Source organism: Ornithodoros turicata, chromosome 6 (assembly GCF_037126465.1).
Source record: "Ornithodoros turicata isolate Travis chromosome 6, ASM3712646v1, whole genome shotgun sequence".
Classification (NCBI taxonomy): Eukaryota; Metazoa; Arthropoda; class Arachnida; order Ixodida; family Argasidae; genus Ornithodoros; species Ornithodoros turicata.
This window is the reverse complement of record NC_088206.1, coordinates 56,438,359-56,458,051: the sequence shown is the minus strand read 5'-3', so window position 1 is coordinate 56,458,051 and position 19,693 is coordinate 56,438,359. Positions and strand designations below refer to the sequence as shown.

The window sequence follows — 19,693 nt, the reverse complement described above, 5'->3', positions numbered from 1 at the left end:
TAAATGCACTTTTTCGAGCAATTGATTTCACTAAGCTTTCACCTTATACCCTGGCAACAGTGACATCACAGCATGACTTCCCGACGCCGTCCGCTGGTTTTTCGCTCCATGGAGCTGGTGCCGGCGAACAACTGGCGGCGGAACGCGCGTGGCAATCTGCCGCGCGAACTTCGTTGCAAAAATTCGCTCCATGGAGGTTGCCCTTTATGCAGCGAAAAATACGGTAATCGTTTTGGGATCGTCCAACGGATAGCGTGCGCGGGCGTACGCGACCTTGGGTCCGCATAGGATCCCGCGTATAGCCTCTGCGTCTGCAATAGTGTGTGGGCGGTGGATGAGTTTTACGGAGACCACATTTAACCCGTCTTCCCAAAGCCTGTTTCCCTCCCTGTTATTCGTATTCATTTGTAGGGCGGAGAGCGGAGTGTGTACCGTCATGTCTGTCGGCAATTAAGTGCGTCTGGGGATGGTTGAAATGCAGCAGTCAGATATGTGGGACACCGCAGGCACCACTTGTCGTCCGTAGAATGCGGGTGCGCTTATGTTAAAGGCCACGTCTGTGTGCGCTTTCCAGTTACGTGATTATGTGTGCAGGGGATGGCTGTGACGTCATTGCTGTGCTGGCATCACTGGCGGATGCAGAAGTGATTATGTTTGGACTGAATCGGTTTGTAGTTGCTTCGTACAGGGTGCGTGCTGAGGGATTCTGGGCCTGCTTGCACGAACGTTTAGGAAATTTCTCAGCCCTGTCCTTAATAGCTTTGTCAGTGCTCAACTAACGGGCAGCGTTGAGGACAGTAGCGTTTGTCCCATACTACTGAGGACACCACTGAGGAATTCCCTCAACGTTCGGGCATGCGAAGCTTGAGGGCCACAAGACCCGACGAAGTCCAGCGCATGCACATATTGCGGTCCGTATACAGTAAAGTAAACACGCGATTTGTGAACGGGTAATGTTCTCGGAAAAATCGTTCATAAATTGACGAATTCATAAATCAAAGTTTGGAATACGGAAGGTGGGGTGTCTTATCCAAGAGGGGGCACCGAGGGAGAATTCATAATTCCAGTTGACTGTATTCAGTGAAGTGTTATTCATACATCAACCTGCACATGAAAAATAGGAGGAATATACACGAAGAAATAACTTGGAACAATATGAAACATTTTATGCACCAGACAACGAATGTCCTTTTACGTGTTCTTACTTTTCTTTCGGAGACAAAGGTGACAGACTGTCCAAACTTGAAGGGACAGTCTCTTGCTGTCGGCTGATCCTGAGATTAGAGTTGTATTCGACTGTAAGGTACGTGTATTGTGTACGTTAACGGTGGTACACACATACCCGCTAACGTGTTAACGTGTGACGTTAACGTGTACTGTGTTTGAGGAAAATGAGTGCAAAACATTGAGAAGCACGAAGAGACGAGGGAGACCCACTACCAACAACTTTATTACAGACAAATACCCAAGCTTAAATAAAAGCAGATATAACACTCTTAAAAACACCCTTTCTCATCCTGGTTGAGTAAATGCACCAGGACAACCCGCAACACGTTGCAGACATCTGACTACATTGCTAGCAGATTACATTCCTTATTTGATAACTCAGGATTTTTATTTAATTAATAGGCGTATGCAAACGAGCCACTCACTGGTTACCTCTTGGCCGGGCTGAAGGTTGGATTTCCAAAAAGTTGCACCATCATCACTGTTGTGGCGCATTGTGACATAAGTTGATGATGCGCCATAAAAATTCGAATCATCATCATGATCATGATGTTTACCCCAAAAGAGAGTTCTTCGATAGCGTCAGCCGTTTCTGAATTATTCAGTTGGGGGATTTTCGTGAAACACCCGGTAAAGCAGCACCGAGGTCAAATCTGGATCGCACAATATTTGCGCAAAGTAGATTTCTTCTGGATAACGCGAACCCCGAGACTATAGGAACACGAAAAAAAAAAAAAAAAAAAAAAAAGAGAAAAGAAAAACCAACACACACAAAGTCCCAAATACTGATTATTAACCACCCTTTCATTTAGATTTCTTTGCAGAGGCCGCTTTTTTACTTTTTCTGGGATACAGTATGTGTGTATACTCCTAGGGATAGAAGCGGGCCATGCACAGAAGCCACGATTGTACTAATCCACAGCAAACGATGGATGGATTTCATGTATATGCGGTCCTCTCCGCTTATCTGTCGCTCTACAGGTACATGTACAAAAACAACTGCAACCTTCCGGGCTTTTTGTTATTTTTCTGAGCTTTATAGAGCTATCGTATACGCAGCTTTATCGAGTAAAACAATGCTAGTTTTCCTTTTTATCTGCCTCGGCATGCATAGACTGCTGAATGTTTACGCGCATATGCGTGATGAGGGAGCTTGGTTCCCTTGGACGCGCCACTATATTATATGTGATACTACTTGTGTATTAACTTTCAATTTGTAAGTCGGGGTAAACCCGTTGCGTACACTACACGTACGATCGGCAGTCGTTAGACTTTACGACGTTTCAAAGCTCACACTGTGACGTCAATGGCACAACTGTTAGGATTTGTTTCGTCTCGTTCGCTTCTGCACTCTAAGAAAAAAAGGAGTAAAATGGGGAGTAATTGCAGCTTCTAGTCCCCTAGATTGCAATTACTCCCCATTTTTGGTCCCCTAACCCCGAAATTGGCTCCCCAGGACTGCAAATTGTCACTGAACTCCGCAAATGGTCTTCCGACTGCAACAACAACAATAAATGAAGAAGTGATGATGACATGGGATGTTTCCCCGTGGTAGCCACAGGACCCCCCCCCCCCCCCCCCCCCCCCCCCCCCGACTGCAACACTCTATGTAAATATGTGCTCTTGGTCAATTTCATGGCATAAGGCTGGGATAACTTAGCCAACTTCACAGTTTTCCTCCCGCACAGAGTAAGAAACAGTTAGTGCTTCTTTCTTCGCAAATTGTGCCCTATGTATGTCGTAAGATTTATATCACTCGATATATCACGGTTGACGGTTTAATTCCAAGCATTTTCATGCATGCACACGAATTATGTACCCGGGGCTCTTAGAACTGAGCGTGAAATGCAGTCCCCACTCTGTGACATTCATTTAGTCCCATGCATTTACTCCCTAAAGGGACTAATTTTTGTGGCAATGCATTTAGTCCCCAAAAGGATTAAAATTACTCCCTTTTCTTAGAGTGTGGGATTACACCACAAAGAAGGAGAAAACTGGGAAGTGCGTGATTCAGCTCCTAGTCCCCGAGATAGCGATTATTCCGTATTTTTGTTCCCTGAACCTGAAATGAACCCTCCAGTGCCGCAAATAGCCATAAATTGTGACGCACTGCAGCAAGACCGCAAGGGTGAGTGTTAGAAGGAACGAAGTGAACGGGACAAGACTTTCAACCAATATTTCATCGCATGCACGCAACGCATCTTAAACAACAATGTTGGCCAATATCGAACTCAAGGACGTGATCCGATGAGATCCGCGATATTATGTGGTGGTACCAACTACCCCGGATTGTACCTATTGTGCAAATAGTCCCGAAACTATGCATAATTGTGGCAATTCACTTAGTCCCCAAAGAGGTTCAAAATTACTAGTTATTTTTTAATTTCTTAGATTATAGCGCTGGAAATGGGAAACTTGCCTGCTAGATTCTGTTCTGTGATAGGCAAAGTACCTCCAAAGTGAACTTAAAGTACCTGGCGTCATTGGTACTTGAAGCACAGCACAAGGTACCACCTGGCAAAGTACTTACTCATCAAGTACATTGCACTTTGTATCGTTCCACGTCTCACTGCTTGACGGTAAAGAAATAATAAAGCAATAAAAAAACAAGAAACACGATGCAACACGTCCTGTCTCATTTTGTGTACTTGTTGTTTGCAGCAAAATTCTCTGTCTTACCACATAAAGAAGGTAAGACGTAAACACGTTAAATGAAAACATGTGTGCCTCCTAGTCTTTCCGTTGTTCATTCATCATATACAGGATTTCGATCCTCATTGTAACGGGACCCATTCCTTCATTCCCCCCTTCACCTCCAGCAATGGGGTAGAGTATCGCGCCCGGCGGTGAAACTCCCCACCAATCATCCTGAAGTTGTTGTTGTTGTTACTAGGGCCTGACTATTTTGGGTTATATTTTTCAGTAACATCGGGGGTAAATGTCGGCTTATATTTTGCTGCAATAATTCAGGTGTAATCGCGTTGAACTGAACCTGATTCAACCCACTTTTTGTTGAATCGGATTGACACACACACACACACACACAAATAGAGATACGATGATGAGATGGGGCTGATGCCGGCCAGCAGGCTGAATCAAGTGTAAATCTTCGGTTTCCTCGGCATAATGCACATGACGCGACACAGTCTCAATCGTTGGTCCATGCATCTAAGATGCAGCAGGGCCTCTGTGGTGACAGTTTGTATGATATGATCATATTTATGCATTTACAACACAGTTTCTATCAAAAATACTGTGTTAGTTGCAGAGAGTCGAACCGAAATGTTTGTCGGTTCGGTTCGGGTTTAGGTTCGACGGAAAGGGTTCAGTTCCGGTTCAGCTCAGGGAGGCAACTATAATGGCTCGAACCGGTTTTTTCCAAGCGGTTCGGTTCACGGGCCACGGGTGGCCAGCACAACAGGCAGGTTGACACTTCCGTTTGTGTGGTACGGTGCTGGTACAGTGGAGAGAAAAACGTCAACAGTTGTTCAAAATTTTGAAAGATTTTCCGCGAAATGAAAGACAAGATTAGTAGTGATTACGACAGCACCATATGAATTACCGGTTTGTGTTGACTGACCCAGCAGCGGGCTCATGTCGCGGTGGTTTACTAATCCACCGGGTTGTTCGCAGAATCTCGGCAGGAATATGACAGTCAACCAAGCCTGCTACCTCAGCCTAAGTCATTTAAGTCATTGATATTGATATATTGATTACCAGTCAGGAGACACGAATACACGTTAATCAGCAAACGACGGTTCATGGTAGTTGGATTGGAATTGTGCGATTCTGAGCCCGGGGTCTTTATGTGAAAGGCGCGTTATCGTTCATCACTGACCGCCGCCGTGCTACCAGGTCGCCGTTAGAGTAAAGTATCTGTGAAACAAAGACAGAGCACGGGCAAGAGCAAGTGCAAACAGAGTTCGACTCATTTTCGACCGATTCACGATTTTAAAATAGTATGGTTGGTTTTACCCTTGTATTTCGAATGCACAAAAAGATCTAGCTTGTTATGTTCTTTTGTTAGTTCACACACGCATGGTGGCAGTTTATCCTGCAGCGTCGTACACACGGACGCATGCTGTATATGAGTTCAGATAGTTTGCTTTCGCAGTGCACTGCACAAAAAAGAACAGAAGAAGAAGAAAAAACAAACGAAGAAGAGAAAATGTGAAAGACCTAAAGTCGCACAGCCGACGACATATCCATCGGTTGGTCCACCAATTCACATTTATATACACATATACAGGATGTCCACGATAACCGTAGAAATGATCTCTAACACATGGCGATGTCCAAGAAAAACTGACACCTCTGCTATATAACGTTTGTGTCTGCTATATAACAAACAGGCTGATCTTACAAGGCTGCACCTGTTCGTATAACAGAAACGTCGTAGGAGGGCAGTCAGTTTTTCTTGGACCGTGCTATGTGTCAGCGCTCATTTCTGCAGTTAGGTTGGACACCCTGTATAGGTCATGTTGATTAGCATATCATTATAATATGTCACTTCCTGAATGCTACCCAAAACTGTCGTTGATCCTTAATTCTTATATATATATATATTCTTGTGTATGTCTTAGACATTATTAGTCATAACAGTTTTCAGTCATAACTTCCCATTCAACATTCTCCATTCATCATCTTAAAATAAAGTTGTTGTTGTTGTTGTTATTTCGCGACTCCAGAGAATCTAGAGCATCCCTGCAGGGCACGACTTTTTCGGCAAGCAAAACGAAGGCTATACGAAGCTAATAAAAGAAGCAAAAAGGAGAGAGACAGAGAGAAAAGTCTACATTCATGCAAACATGCAAAGTTTCGCCCTTAGTTCCGTACGAACCGTTATTTGAACCGGTTACTGGTATTTTTTAACGGTTCAGTTCCGGTTCAGCTCCAAGATGGCGTCGACTGTTTCGGTTCAGTTCCGGTTCGGCCAAAAATAACGGTTAATAACTGTTTTCGGTTCATGTTCGGGTTCGGTTCGACTCTCTGGTTAGTTGTGATGACTTCGGTTCCCCCTTGTCTAGCAGTTTTCGGGAAAATATCAGGTTAAGCCCTGATTTTGCTGATTTCAATCCGGGGGGGGGGGGGGTAAATATCGGGCGTAATCGGATATAACCCTAATCACTCATTACGAGAGCAGGCTACTCCAGATCACTTAGAAAAACAAAAATGGCTAACTACAATAAGAACAATGAATGCCAGAGACACTCAGTCAGTCACTCACAGAGAGTCACACTGTCTCCACCAACTTGGAGTCTGCGCAAAATCGCACAAGCGCCTACTTGGCGTGGAACTGATGATCCGATGAGCAAGGGCCCAGAACCTTAACAACATCGAAGGGTCTGCCGTCCAGCCGATCTAAAGAAGCTTGTAGATACAGTCTGTACTGCTCATACCGTGGACAGGATAATAAGATGTGTTCAGTGTCCTCAACAGACCCACAGGTGCCACAGTCAGGTGAATCTGCCTTCCCAAGCTTGCGAAGAAGACGTCTGCTGTAGGGCACATTGAGGCGGAGCCTGTGGTAAAGTGACGCAAACAGCCTAGGAAACGATGTCGGGAAAGTAGAGGTAAGCTTCGGGTCAACGTAGCTGCGAGGCGCGAGCCCCGCAAGAAAGCCATTGTGCCTCAGCCAGTTGGCGGCACAGAGCAGTCAACATGGCCCTAGCGTCGGACTTGCTGTAATAGAGGAGTCGTGACGCACGCTTCTGATGTGCTCTGCGTGCCGCAACGTCAGTCGCATCATGAACAGGTATGCTGCAACGGCCTGGGATCCATTGAAAGAACACGTCGTGTCCACCGCCTCTGCTGCGTGTGGTTTTATAAAACCAGCAATTACAGATATAGTTCCTGCAGACACAAGGGACTATGTTACAGGCAACGGGCGAAATCGGGCATTTCGTTAAGTAATTGAACGATGTTTTATGCAATGTCTTGTTCGAGCAGGCACTTAACGAAATGCCTAAAAGAAACCAGGCATTTCGTAAAATGCCTGTTCGCGTCGGGCATTTAGGAAAATTTTGGAACATGCCAGTCGTCAGGCCGAACCAAGTAGACTTTTTTCCCCCTTGTACGAAACGGAAAGGTGGACGCTGCGTGTATAGTATATGGTTGGTCTTTATAGCAAGAACAGCGTTGAGTCTTTTGGCGGTCGTGGGCCCCTGTGAGGAAACTGCGCCATCGCCGGTGTTGAAGTGTACATGTTACAGGCAAAATGGCAAAAAAAAAAAGAGCCAGACAGCCGGAGTAACCTAACCAACCCTATCGCTAAACTACTTAACCTAAGACATCACAAACTAGTTTAGTTTAGAATACAGGTCAGGCTTGATTGGTGCGGCTGTGGCAGCTTGCATCGCCCCCAACTTCCTTTTGAAACGGATTTGGGGAGGCGAGGCAAGCTGCCACATCCGCACTAACGTAACCTAAGACATCATAAACTTGGTTAGTTTAGTGATAAGTTAGGTTAGTCTAGTGCGGCTGTAGCAACTGAATGAAGGCGAGTTGCGGAATGGTGACTCCTACCAAAACAATGCCCAAGCCGGCAATGGATCCCCGAAGTGTTATTTCGTGTGCGCATATCGTTGTTAAGGGATTAAATGCGTGACGACGCTAAAATTTAATTGAGTTTCAGGGAAGATACAGGACGAGAAGAAGACACGACAGACTGTCATGTTATGTTCATCGAGTAAAAGCGCACGTACATACACGGGGTGATGATGAGATGGGCGATTCTACGAGCGCTATGACGAGTAAAGTCTCTTTCATTTCATTCCAATATCATACGGTCGCTCTCACGCTTTATTAGAGCTGTCTGTTTTTCTCTCTGTCTAGAGTTCTGTTTCTTTCTTCCTTTCTTCCTCTCTTTTTTTTTTCGTTTTGCGACATCACTCGTTGGAAGGCAAGTCCATATCCGTCCCTTTACGTTCCGGCTTCCATGTGGGTGGTGCCAATTTCTCCATATTTTTTTTCTTCTTTTTACTCACTCGCTCTTTGCATTCCGTTCCTTGTACTCCGCACACTCAGCATTTTGCAAGATTCCCGACGCGAACCTGGTTTTGCCTGTTGCGTGAACCATATATACTACCACTCGGTGGACATAGGTAGGCACATATTTCTTCACAGGGATTCGGAACCGTCAGCCTGATCCTCGGGGTCCGCATACTCCAGACAGGAAGCGGTGACTTGAGCCGCTTATGTCGGGGAATAGTACCACGGTATGGTTGGAGAGCCTGTGAGTGAGAGAGAAAGATGTTTATTCAAAAAAAAAAAAAAAAAAAGAATGGGAGGAAATCACTGTATCACTGGCTCGTTATACATTGCCTGTTGCGAGCGAAATCCATACCCCGGTGTTATGGCGCGAGACTATAGAGTGGGTATGGCGGGCTAGAATGCCTAGCCCGCCATAGAGTGGGCTAACGAACTACAGAATTCCGGTGTGCCCTACTGGCCGTGTCTATTGTGCGAATCTCGGCCTCATTTTCTCGTTTTATCTTCGCCAAGCGGGGTTCATTCATTGTGTACAGGGTGACGTTCTGGTGGTCAGCGACTGCGTCGTGCAGGAGCAGGAACCACCGAAACAGATACAAGCAAAAAAAGAAAGAACAGCGCGGACAGGAAGGTGTCGCCGTCGCCATCTTCCGGAAGCGTCGATGACGATGCGGATTGCCGTATTTTTGTCGCACCACGCGTGCACTAATGGGTGAAACGTGACAGGGAAGGAACTGCTGAGGGACAATTCGCTTGGTGGATTTTTTCTCGAAAACCTTTTTGTTGTTGTTTATGCGCACTGTCGGCACGACGTAGGTCTCCGGAAGTCCAACACCACGAGAGGGGCAAGCTCACGTTCGAAGGTTTGTTACATTGAGAACTTTGTCTACAAGAAGATGGCGTAACAGAACGCCACATGCTACGTACAGTGCAGAATGACTCCACAGATACGGCACTTATACTTCTACGGAATTATACGGCACTTCTACGTATACGGCATTCGGCATTCATAGAAAATGCTGTGCCTGAAGACACGTTCCTACACTCCATCGACCCGAAGATGGAATACACGACCACTCTGCGGCTCACCCGAAGGGAAGAAACTATCGTACACCGTTTACGGTTAAACGTAGCCCGAACACCGTCACTGCTATACAAGATGGGCCAAGTGAACTCCTCAGCATGCGCAACGTGCAGGGTGGAAGCAGACACAGCGCATCTACTACTGCACTGCAGACGTTACGACACTGCACGCGACACCCTCAAAGGACGCCTGACTGCTCTGGGACACACACACACATAGTCCTTCCTTTATTACTTGGCCCTGTCCGACACTCCCGTCAGTGGTGCGTCACTCGAGCTTTCCTCGACTTTCTCCACACGACAGACCTCATGAACAAATTATGAGTTGACCTTTCATGTCATCTACACATCACGCCACCCTCATCATCTTATATTTGTTCTTACTTCATCTTTGTGATATATTTTGATTTAGGAATAGCAAGCCGACCTTCGGTCAGGCTGACCTTTCCGAAATAAACGTATATCCCCCCCCCCCCTCATTCGGTTCATTAGGAAATGGCTAGTGTTTCCCCGTGCGGACATGTGTTCTGCGTCAGAGTAGTACAGTGACGGTGCCAGTTAACGTGTTTATGCAGAGCAACAGGTTTTGCTTACTAGTTTATAACCTGCAGTAAGCCAAGTTCATATGAGTAAACGTACTACAAGTTCATTCATGCGGAGTGTAAAAAATTAATGGTCAAAAGAAACGGTAATGTAATAGGAGGAGAAGAATAACATTGCTGCTGCTTTTATAGTTGACACGAATTCAATTTACTTATTTCAATATACATTTAGTTCAATTTGGGGGCGTACATGACTCCACGAATGTTACGATATCGGAGGAAACAGGGACGAGAGGGAAGAAGTGAGTTGCTAATCAATGGATTGTGATATCGAGACGTAAAATAAAATAAATGAGACACACACACACACACACACAAACAAGAATCCTAAGACAGTATCACCCGGCATAAACTAATTGATGATTAATTGGTATAATTGGTGATTAGATGGTATAAGAAGTGGGGGATCGACGCGTATGTCCGAACTCCGGTGCCAATTATATCTCAAGACAGCATGCGGTCTTTTTTTTCTTTCTCTTTTTGACATAAATGAGCTTCGAATCCAATTGCCTGCGTTGCGAACATTGCTTTGTTTGGGTCCATTCTTGCTGCAGTAAAAAAACTCACAGTGTCTGTTTATGTAGCTGTGCTCTATGCGACCATTGTTTTGGGAACTGAAAGGGAGGCAGACACAACACCTGACTGCCTTCTGCTTCTCACACTCTGCCATGAGATTGTTCCCACAATATCCGTGCACGCTCGCTCGCTCCTTTGACAAACTTTATGAGCCAACCGATACGTTCCCATTTGGTCCTATACCGGCGGTGCAGACATTCACGTGGCACATCTCGCGAGCCGAGTTTTTGTTTCTGGGGTTCGGGACGTTTGATCAAACGCCGCTTCATCGATAAATAGATATCAAATCGAACGCCGTTTCATCGAGTCACTTCTCACTTCGTCAGTAGCGTTACGAATAAGTCGGGTTACCCCACAAAATCGTTAGCCGCACTTCCCTTATTTGCTGAAAAAAAAAAAAAAAAAAGGCAGACGAAGTGAGAAATAATAGTTGCGCTCACCATTAATTCATCCTTTCATACTAACCCCTATGAAGTGGGACAGGGTCCTGTGGCCACCACGGGGAAACATCCCACGTCATCATCACTTCTCCACCATTTATTATTGTTGTTGTTGTTGCAATATTACCAGTAAGAAAGCGGTTGTTTCTCGCATGCGTGGAGAACTGAAATTATGGTTTTTATAATTTATGCGAAGCATAACAGTGTTTTCTTGTTAACCGTTGGCACTGACTACAAACTAAAAGCGATAAAACACCCCAGTGCGAGGGGAAAACGAAAGGGACAAAGGACGAGACAAACACAGGACTGTATGGATGACCAACCCGCCCAGATTTTAACTTTATTTCAGTACTGACTATACAAAAGCAAACAACTCAGGGAAAAGAGGTGCTGACGCCAGGAATCGAACCTGGGTCTTCTGATTTCCGGTCAGATATGCTAACCGCTACACCACACCAGCACTTTCGTTAATTTCTGGGCGTTTGAGGCTTACTTGTCTGTGTCGTCCCTAATTGTTGGTCTGCCTCGGCCAAATCTCGTTGTTTATGACTATACAAGTTGTGCTTTATCGTGTAGTGCTCGCCATTGGTAGTGTGTTGCAGAGCGACACCGGCAACGTACCTTTATGTAACCGATACGTACCAGTGACGATGTCAAGGATATAACGTTTGAGATCATGAACCTGTATGTCCAATATTGTAACTTTTGCTTGCTGCTTAGAAGGAAACCTCGTACCCGTCAAGCTGCACAGTCTATTTTTCCTATATTACCTTTGCCTGCAAATTAGCGCAGCGAAGTTTTTGTTGAACGAACCTGGTGAAGCGTGTCCTTTTATGCGGGTTTTTCCTCGCGGACAGATCTCCAGTTATCCGCACAATGACGCTATAAATCTCTATGTGTACTCGTTGTCTCTGTGCGCGTCATATAATAAGCCCTGGAGAAGTCTCGAATCGAGGCTTCAGGGTGCTTAAACTGCATCACAATGTTCGAGTGCGCGATGAAGGTGGAGGGAGGGGGGTGTCGAGTTCGTTGACCGAGATTGTCTAGGTTTAATACTCGGAGGGGATTGGACTAGATTGGATTCAGTTAGGGCGACCGCTTCCTCGTTGTTGATCCGCGCTGACCTCCCGAAAAGTCATCATCTAATAAGTTACTGGAATGTCCTCGTACGTCTCTCGGGAGAGGGCTATTATGTCTCCGATATTTCTTCCGAAACAAATGAGGGATACTACTGAGAGAAGACAGCTATGTAGGTCACACGAGAGGGTGTATCATAATCGACGAAATATTTGGTCTACTAATCTTTACTGATGTCTGACAGAGGAATAGCGTGCGAAGAATGAACCCTGACAACACGGAGTATCCTCTGGATGTACGAATAATGTCCTAACGGATTCGCACATCCGATGGATATCTGAGGGATATCCATCGGACGTACGAATCCGTTAGGGCATTATTCGTGCATCCAGAGGATGTACTGTGTTGTTGGGGAACATACTTAGGATCGTCAACCACGCCGAGACTGGGAGGTGACACGGGTTCGAATCCTGTCACCGGCTGTGCTGTCTGAGGTTTTCCCTGGGTTTTCCGAAGACTTTCCAGACGAAAGTCTGCATAGTTCCCCCTGAAGTCGGCCCAGGACGCATACTAACCCCCTCTCCCCACTCCTTCCTGCTGTCCTCTCTCCATCTGTCCTCGTCTGTACGCCGCTCACAGCCACAGTTGCTTCGCGGCACTAACATGGAATCAAAAATAAAAAAAAGAAAAGATCAATAATTGCTCTGTATAAGAAGGTGTTGGACAAAGACCACAGGCTTCTTCATCCCATCGTCACTCATGTAGTTTATTTATTTATTTATTTATTTAGATTACGTCAAAGACCCCACAGGGGCATTACATGACGGAGTGGTGAGTTCCTAGTTAGAGATAATAACAATGCTTCAAGTTATCGAATCAGTTAACGAAACACTATACATTTGATAAGAAGATCTAAGAATAATAAGTTGCTAAGTTGCATGACAATGACAAGTTATATGACAGGGATTATGACAGAGCTACATATTATCTAGACAGTTATCAGAACCTTAACAAAGAAGATGAATAATGATACTAAGTTGTTGTTGTTGTTGTTGTTCATGTAAGGTTTGTAAGGTTGGTTTCAACTGCCATCATTCAATTGAGGTTTGAGACCAGTTTCAGCCCCCTAAAATTTCCTGAAAGTATGACATTAAAATTGACGACAGATACACAGAACAGCAAAAAGAAAAAGCAGAACATGAGTACTTTCGTAGAATTCTAATACATTGCAGATAGTGTATTACTCGAAGATAACGCAAGTGAAGCCGTCTCTGCAATATGGAATATCTGTCGCGTGGCCTTCCATTGTCAACATCTCCTTCATACAGGAAAGTAATAAGGCTGATTACTCAACTCCTTAAAGCTCGTTTTGTTAAGACAATCGCTCACCTTAACGGATGCTTTTTAAAACTGGCTTTGTTCTCCGTGAACAGCGTAATTAATTTGAAAAGGAGCTGCAATTATATCACTTATAAAGTGGAAGAAGCCGCACTTTGCGTCATTACGTGTTTCACTTTATGATCACAGGATGAAAGGGTGTCAGATGACTAATTACTTAAAATTAATTAATCAACTTAATGAATGTATTGGTCTTCGAGAGCATGCTGGACTGCAGACTTCAGAAAGCAGTCTATTAAAAAAAAACTTCCAACTTTTTTCGTCATCTCATCATCTGTTTGTACTTTCTGTGTGTAAGTGTACTGGGGTAGCCAGTTCGACTTCGTCGAAACTCACATCCCCATTTTTTTTTCTTTATCACATCACATCCAACTTTTACGATACGATATTATAATAAGATATTTCATACGCACTAAACCTCTGAAAGGCTCCAAAAGGAATTCGAAGCTCGGATACACTTTCCAAATGAAATTCCCGCGAAGTCGGAGCCCCGATTTATCCGCCGTCTTCGCTACGAGTCCGAAACAGAAGTCGTTTGATGTAGCCTATAGGCGACGACGTAACAATGGTGGATTCCATCATTGTTCCAGCGGTGGGAAAGAAATGCAGAGGCTTTGCATTCCTGCTTTTCCTGCTCGTACGTCAGCTTTTGTTCTGTTTGACGTCAACCTTTTCCGCTATTTGTCGCCCATCGTCTTCGCGATCGTGCCGCGGTGCTCTGGCAGTGCACGGCACTGTCGTCGAGCAGGGGACACGTTGTCGTTTTCCTACAGCTTTCATATCACACCTTGTTTGCATGCAGTCGTTCTTCTTCTAAATCTCCCGAAAGATAACGAATATTTCTCGTAATAGTACGCATTAGGGCTCTTTCAGGCTTCCGTTTATCTTATCACGTTGCTTATCCTTGATTTGACAGCTTATTCTTTGAAGTGTCTGATATCACGTTCCCGGTGGTCTTCATGATCCGGCTAAGTTCCTTGAGTGTAGAGATAACTGGGCGCTCCGAGAAAAATAATCGGAACACGTCTATTGGACAGCGTGCAGCACTGTGCGCAGCGCTGTCCAATAGACGCGTTCCGATTATCAAGTTATCTCTACGCTGAATGCATGGTGACAAACTACTTCTGATCTACTGAAACTTGCCGATGCCATTATTAATACCGTGGTTATTATTCGTTGCATTAAAACTAACAGGCAAAAAATAGGAGAAGTCTAGGACTCGCAAGTGAATAAGATAAGTATTTAAAGAGATTGAAACATTTATTTTACTGAAAAACAAGCTTTCGGACGGAGTCCGTCCTTCATCGGGTCACTCATCAGGTCACACTCCGTCCGAAAGCTTGTTTTTCAGTAAAATAAATGTTTCAATCTCTTTAAATTCTTATCTTATTCGTTGAATTACTCCAGTGTCGCTATACAGGAGGTATACTTCAGAACGCTTTGTGTCCATTGTTACTAAACCTACAAAAACCTAAACCTACTGCTAAAGAAACGACGCATTATACATGTCATCATCTTTACAGGCCCTGGGTGCTTTCTCCGAAGCGAAAACGAGAAAAGCGGTGACGCTTAAAAAAAGAAGAAGAAAAAGAAAACGAACATGCTAAGAATCAGAAGAAAGAAAGCTCTGTATGCCGCAACATGATCATTAAGGCAGTTAAGCAAAAGAAGAAGAGAAAAAGCGTAAAGAAAACCACGACCGCTGTAGTTCCTATGAAAAACGTCCCTCCCACCCTCTGCGGGAGGCTGAAAATTACTGCTGTAACCGCGCCAGCAAACAATACATATTAAAACAGGAAAATGAAAGAGAAAAACAGACTCAAAAGTGGGGGGCAAAAGACTGGCAAGTAAAAAAAAAAAAAGAAAAAACGTCAATTGTAAATCACGCGTTCCCTGGCCTTCTGAGTTCTGGGTTGCTGTTCCGCGTAAAGCCCTCACTCGGTCAATATCAAAGCTCTTATTCTTTCTTGTTTATGTTTCTGACACCATATAGATATATCTACGTTGTTGCATGCTAGAAGACGTGTATACAAATAAGAAGCCAAGTATACGCACTTGTGCGTATAACATCCACTATGCGTGAGCGTAACAGGCGTACGAAACAGGAGCATAGCGTTGCATAAACGAGTGAACGAAAAGCACTGTCGTAAAGCTTGTCTACAAAGGCAGCTGTTTATTTACCTCACGTAGCGAGGCTGCTCTATCGAGTTGTGGGAGAGGGGGTGATGTACAGTATAAAGTGGCCCCTGCAGGACGTCAGCAAGGTTGTCGGTGAATGGTCACTTAGAAAAAAAAAAGAAAAAAAAAGGAAACACTGAGAAATAATAGCGTGCCTATCGTGGATGTCTTGTCTATAGTTACGAAGGATTTCAATTTATATCACTTTCCTCGTACTTGCATCGTTGTTCTTCAATTTTTTATTTGTTTGACTTTCTTCGCCTTATATGAACGATAGCCGGTCACGCCTGAGTGCAGAGCGGCGATATTAAACGGGCTGTGATGGACACTATAAAGGAGGCGACTTTCACAATAAAAAGTGAAATGGGGGCACGATTCGGGGTCGAGTGGGGAGGTGGAGAAGTGTCCGGCTTGACGAGCTGTTGGCGTGTCCGCAGGTGCTACATAATGCTTGGTAGTGTGTGTGTGTACGTGAGACTGGATACATGATTGAAGGCGGCGTCGGTTTTTCTCCAGGGAGGCTAGAGGTGTTGAATAGAAGATAAAAGGCTTCTTTTTATTCCCTTTCGTTTTAAAGGCTTCAATGGGTGGGCGTTCATCTAAAGTTATTGATCGCTTCGGTGTCGTAATGTGTGAGATCGATGCTGAGAGGGAGCGCCGATTGCAGACGTGAGTTACGGAACACTTCCTACTAATGCTCTATGTGCTATTGTGAAGCACGTGCAGACACTGTACCGCTACTCTGACTTGCTTGGCGAGCGTGTGTGACGTAATGCATTGTTAGACACTGCTACAACTGAATGATGCTTCTTCTTTTTGTGTTCTGTATAGGCAGTAAGGTATTGCTGTTTCAGCGACTGCAAAGTGCATCAGGGTGCGTTGCGTGAACGAAAAACAAAGTTTCAAAAATGAGCCGAGTCATCTTCCACGTGTAATTATCCGCAGTCCTACCCTGCGGCACGTGCAACATGTCTTTACACATATAGGCAGACAAACCGTACGTGTAATACACTCTACAATTGCCATTATTTATTTCATACGTACTTCCGTTTGGGAAGAGCATAGCTTCGCTTTTGCTTGTTTCATTCGTAAAATAGTTGCTGGTCGCAACGGATGATTTTATAAGGTGGAGACATCCGTCATGAAGGAACATGGAAAGCCGGAAGGTTGGAAACCAGAATAATAGGAATATACTTGCTTTTACTCATAAAGTGAGTCAGCCTACAGGGACGCGGTCAGACGCCCTTACCAGCAGCTTGTTACGCCTGGAAGGTATCCAGAGAAGCAAAGGAAGTCTATACCATGTCTCAACCGTGAAACATGGAGGTGGATTACTAATGACTTGGGGAACCATGTCACTCGCCACGCCGTCCCACTCAGAACCGTTGGGGTAATGCCAAAAAGTGACTTATAGCTTATTTTTTTTCTTTTTAGCTTACCACTAAAGGAGCTGCTGTGGTCAATTCTGTACACGAATATCATGAGGATAGCTGTTTGTCAGCCTCTGTGAAAACGGCTTGAAGGAATTATCCCCGTAATGTGGCACCTTAAAAGGTAAAGGTAATTTGAACACCGAATTGCTTGTGTGAAAGTCCCGCAGGCAGTTTATGCTTCACATAGTTGCGAAATTTCGGTAAATGTTCATAATCGTGTACCGTGCCTCACGACAACAGACGCTACAGATCGATGCATTCTGCCTGGAACAATTAACTCGCCTGCTTTGGGTGGATGCTGTCTGCTACGGTCTGCGTTGAAAAAGGAGAATTTTGAAGAGAACGCGGAAAGAAGCCGAAACGCCGGCTTCGAGTTGCTTCAGAGGTCGACGTCCCGCTAGATAAAAGACGACGACGCGGCAGAAGTCGTCTGGTCCGGTTGCGCAGTATAACGTGGAAGTGGGACGCCAGGCAGCCACTGTCTATTTGAACGTATTTATAGACGACACTGTGTGTGCATTCACGATTCAACTGCTCTATAGTTAGTCGTCTGCTTTGCAAACTCACTTTATAGAAAGAAAAAGCGAAACGACTCATGGAGGTTGCTGTTGGAGGTTGGTGTGGAGGTCATGGAGGTTGATTTCATGGTTATAGCTTAATTCATTTCATTTCACGTGTTTTTGTTTCGCGTGCATTGTAAAACAACCAGTCTTTATTGAACGATATATGCGGCACGCAATAGACTATTGATATGCGGAAACAGGTTTCGAAAGTAAGCTAACGCGCTCTGTGTACTCGACCGAATTCTTGGCATCACCCGTGCTTGCTTGATCAGTGCTGCAGCGTACACGCATTTTGAAGTGACGTCACGCATTCCCGTCGTTCTTTATGGTGATGACATCACATCGGAAACGCGAAGCACGTTTTCGCCATAATGTCGTCTGCTAGTTCGCGGCCGAATTTCCAAGATGTGGTGAGTTTTTCTCACCGTGGCTGTCTGCTTCGTGTGTCACTCTAATTGAAGCGGCAAGGTTTTCAAGGGGGGTAGGAGGGATTCAAAATACGATAAGATGCATAGGTGAGTGGGCTGATTGTGTCTCGCGCGGGTGGAATGAAGCGGACCGGTGATACCGAAGGAATGGTTTCATTGAATATGGATGACACTGGAGTGAGTGGGCATGTAAGAGGGACCGTGTCCTATTGCAAAAAGGATCTGAGTCGTTCTCCGCATCTGAAGGGGTTCGGGCGAAATATCACACAATGGAATGTTGATGCAACGTTACCAGATAAAAAGATAAAAACGTCAAACGATAAAAGCAAAGCAAATTGCGGCGCCCCTGCTGGCTTATAAATACGCCCACGCGTCCTTGACATCGTTAACGATCATCATACAAATATGTTTCGGAGAAGCAAAACACTGTCAGAGTGAGGAGAGAGGATGTGTATCGATTACCCCTTACGTGAGAGAGAGAGAGAGATTGAAGGGTTGGGGGGAGTCAAGGGCCACCGCGACGATGAAGCTGTACAACAACTCCAAGACATTTGCTCTATTGCTGCTACGGAATAGCGCTTGAATGCACCCGCAACGTTTAATTCAGCTTCTGTAACCGTATAATATTATGGGTAATTGGCTGGAGTCAGCGTTCACGCTTTGATGGTACCGGAGAAATACGTAACGCCATGACCTATCGCATACCTTGGAGCATGACAGAGTTTCGGCTTCAAGTATTATTTCAAAGTTTGTAAAGAAAAGAAACACAGATGGCCCTAGTGTATCTAAGCCGTTTGGACCATTTTGTGCTGTCTGCCTCACCTTCCAGGCTACAGAAGGAGAGAGATACCCTTTCACTCCTCAAGCTGAACTAACACTTCTGCAACAAATTCCAACGTGTTTTGTTCCACCAACACATCAACACAAAACAGAAGTCGTGGAAGAGAATGGGTCACCTAAATGCATGCACTGAGATTGTTGTCGTTTGTTTCTTTTTTCATTTTCTACATTTGAACCACAGAAGTTAGTGTTTGCCTTCTTGCTATGTGCGCACATAGTATCTCCAGTATCTCCTCTTTTGAATGTAACCCATCGGGTTCGAAAACGAAAGTAAGAACTCGAGTGGCGTTAAAGTAATCCTTCTTTCGACATTTTCGACGTTCGCCAATGTTCAGTTCTGTAAGTTCTTGAGTGTCACGTTCAAGAAATGCTGGAAAGAGCGAAACAGCAGACACGACATACGTGTACATATCCATAAGAATGAAGATGATGATGACGAAGGAGGAGGAGGGCGAAAAGGAAGAGCGGCGCTAACTCGATTGTCTGTTCTATCTTCCACTCTGAAAGGGGTGTCTTCAATGGGTCTCCCACGAGATCTCGTGAGCCGTCTGCTTGTCCGACGCTCTTTTCGTTTTCTTCTTTATCTCTTATTCCTTCCACTCTTCTTTTTGTTCTGTTTGGTTGCATCTTCTTTCCGATTGCAGTCTACGGAACTTCGCTGGCTGCGCAAATAGGGGAAGGGAACGTGCAAGCGTGCGGCTACCTTGGAACGCGTTCAGGCGGTAACCGTTTTTTGTCGTCTGCTTTCGCTTTCGGTCGTCTGCTTTTCTTCTATGTAGTCCTTTCTTTTGATTTTTTTCGTGAAGTTATTTATTTCGCAATTCAAAGTTGAAAAAGAACGGACGTAAGGATAATCAA

At 44.9% G+C, this 19,693-nt stretch overlaps 1 protein-coding gene and 1 non-coding gene across 4 annotated transcripts in view; one reads left to right on the top strand and one right to left on the bottom strand.

Moving 5' to 3' along the window:
* The window catches only part of LOC135396773 (spectrin beta chain, non-erythrocytic 1-like), a 161,824-nt gene that overhangs the window by 29,418 nt on the left and 112,713 nt on the right, over positions 1-19,693 (top strand). The window lies entirely within an intron of this gene.
* Trnas-gga (transfer RNA serine (anticodon GGA)) lies at positions 11,307-11,378 on the bottom strand. Its single transcript has one exon. It is a non-coding gene; the product is annotated as a tRNA-Ser (tRNA).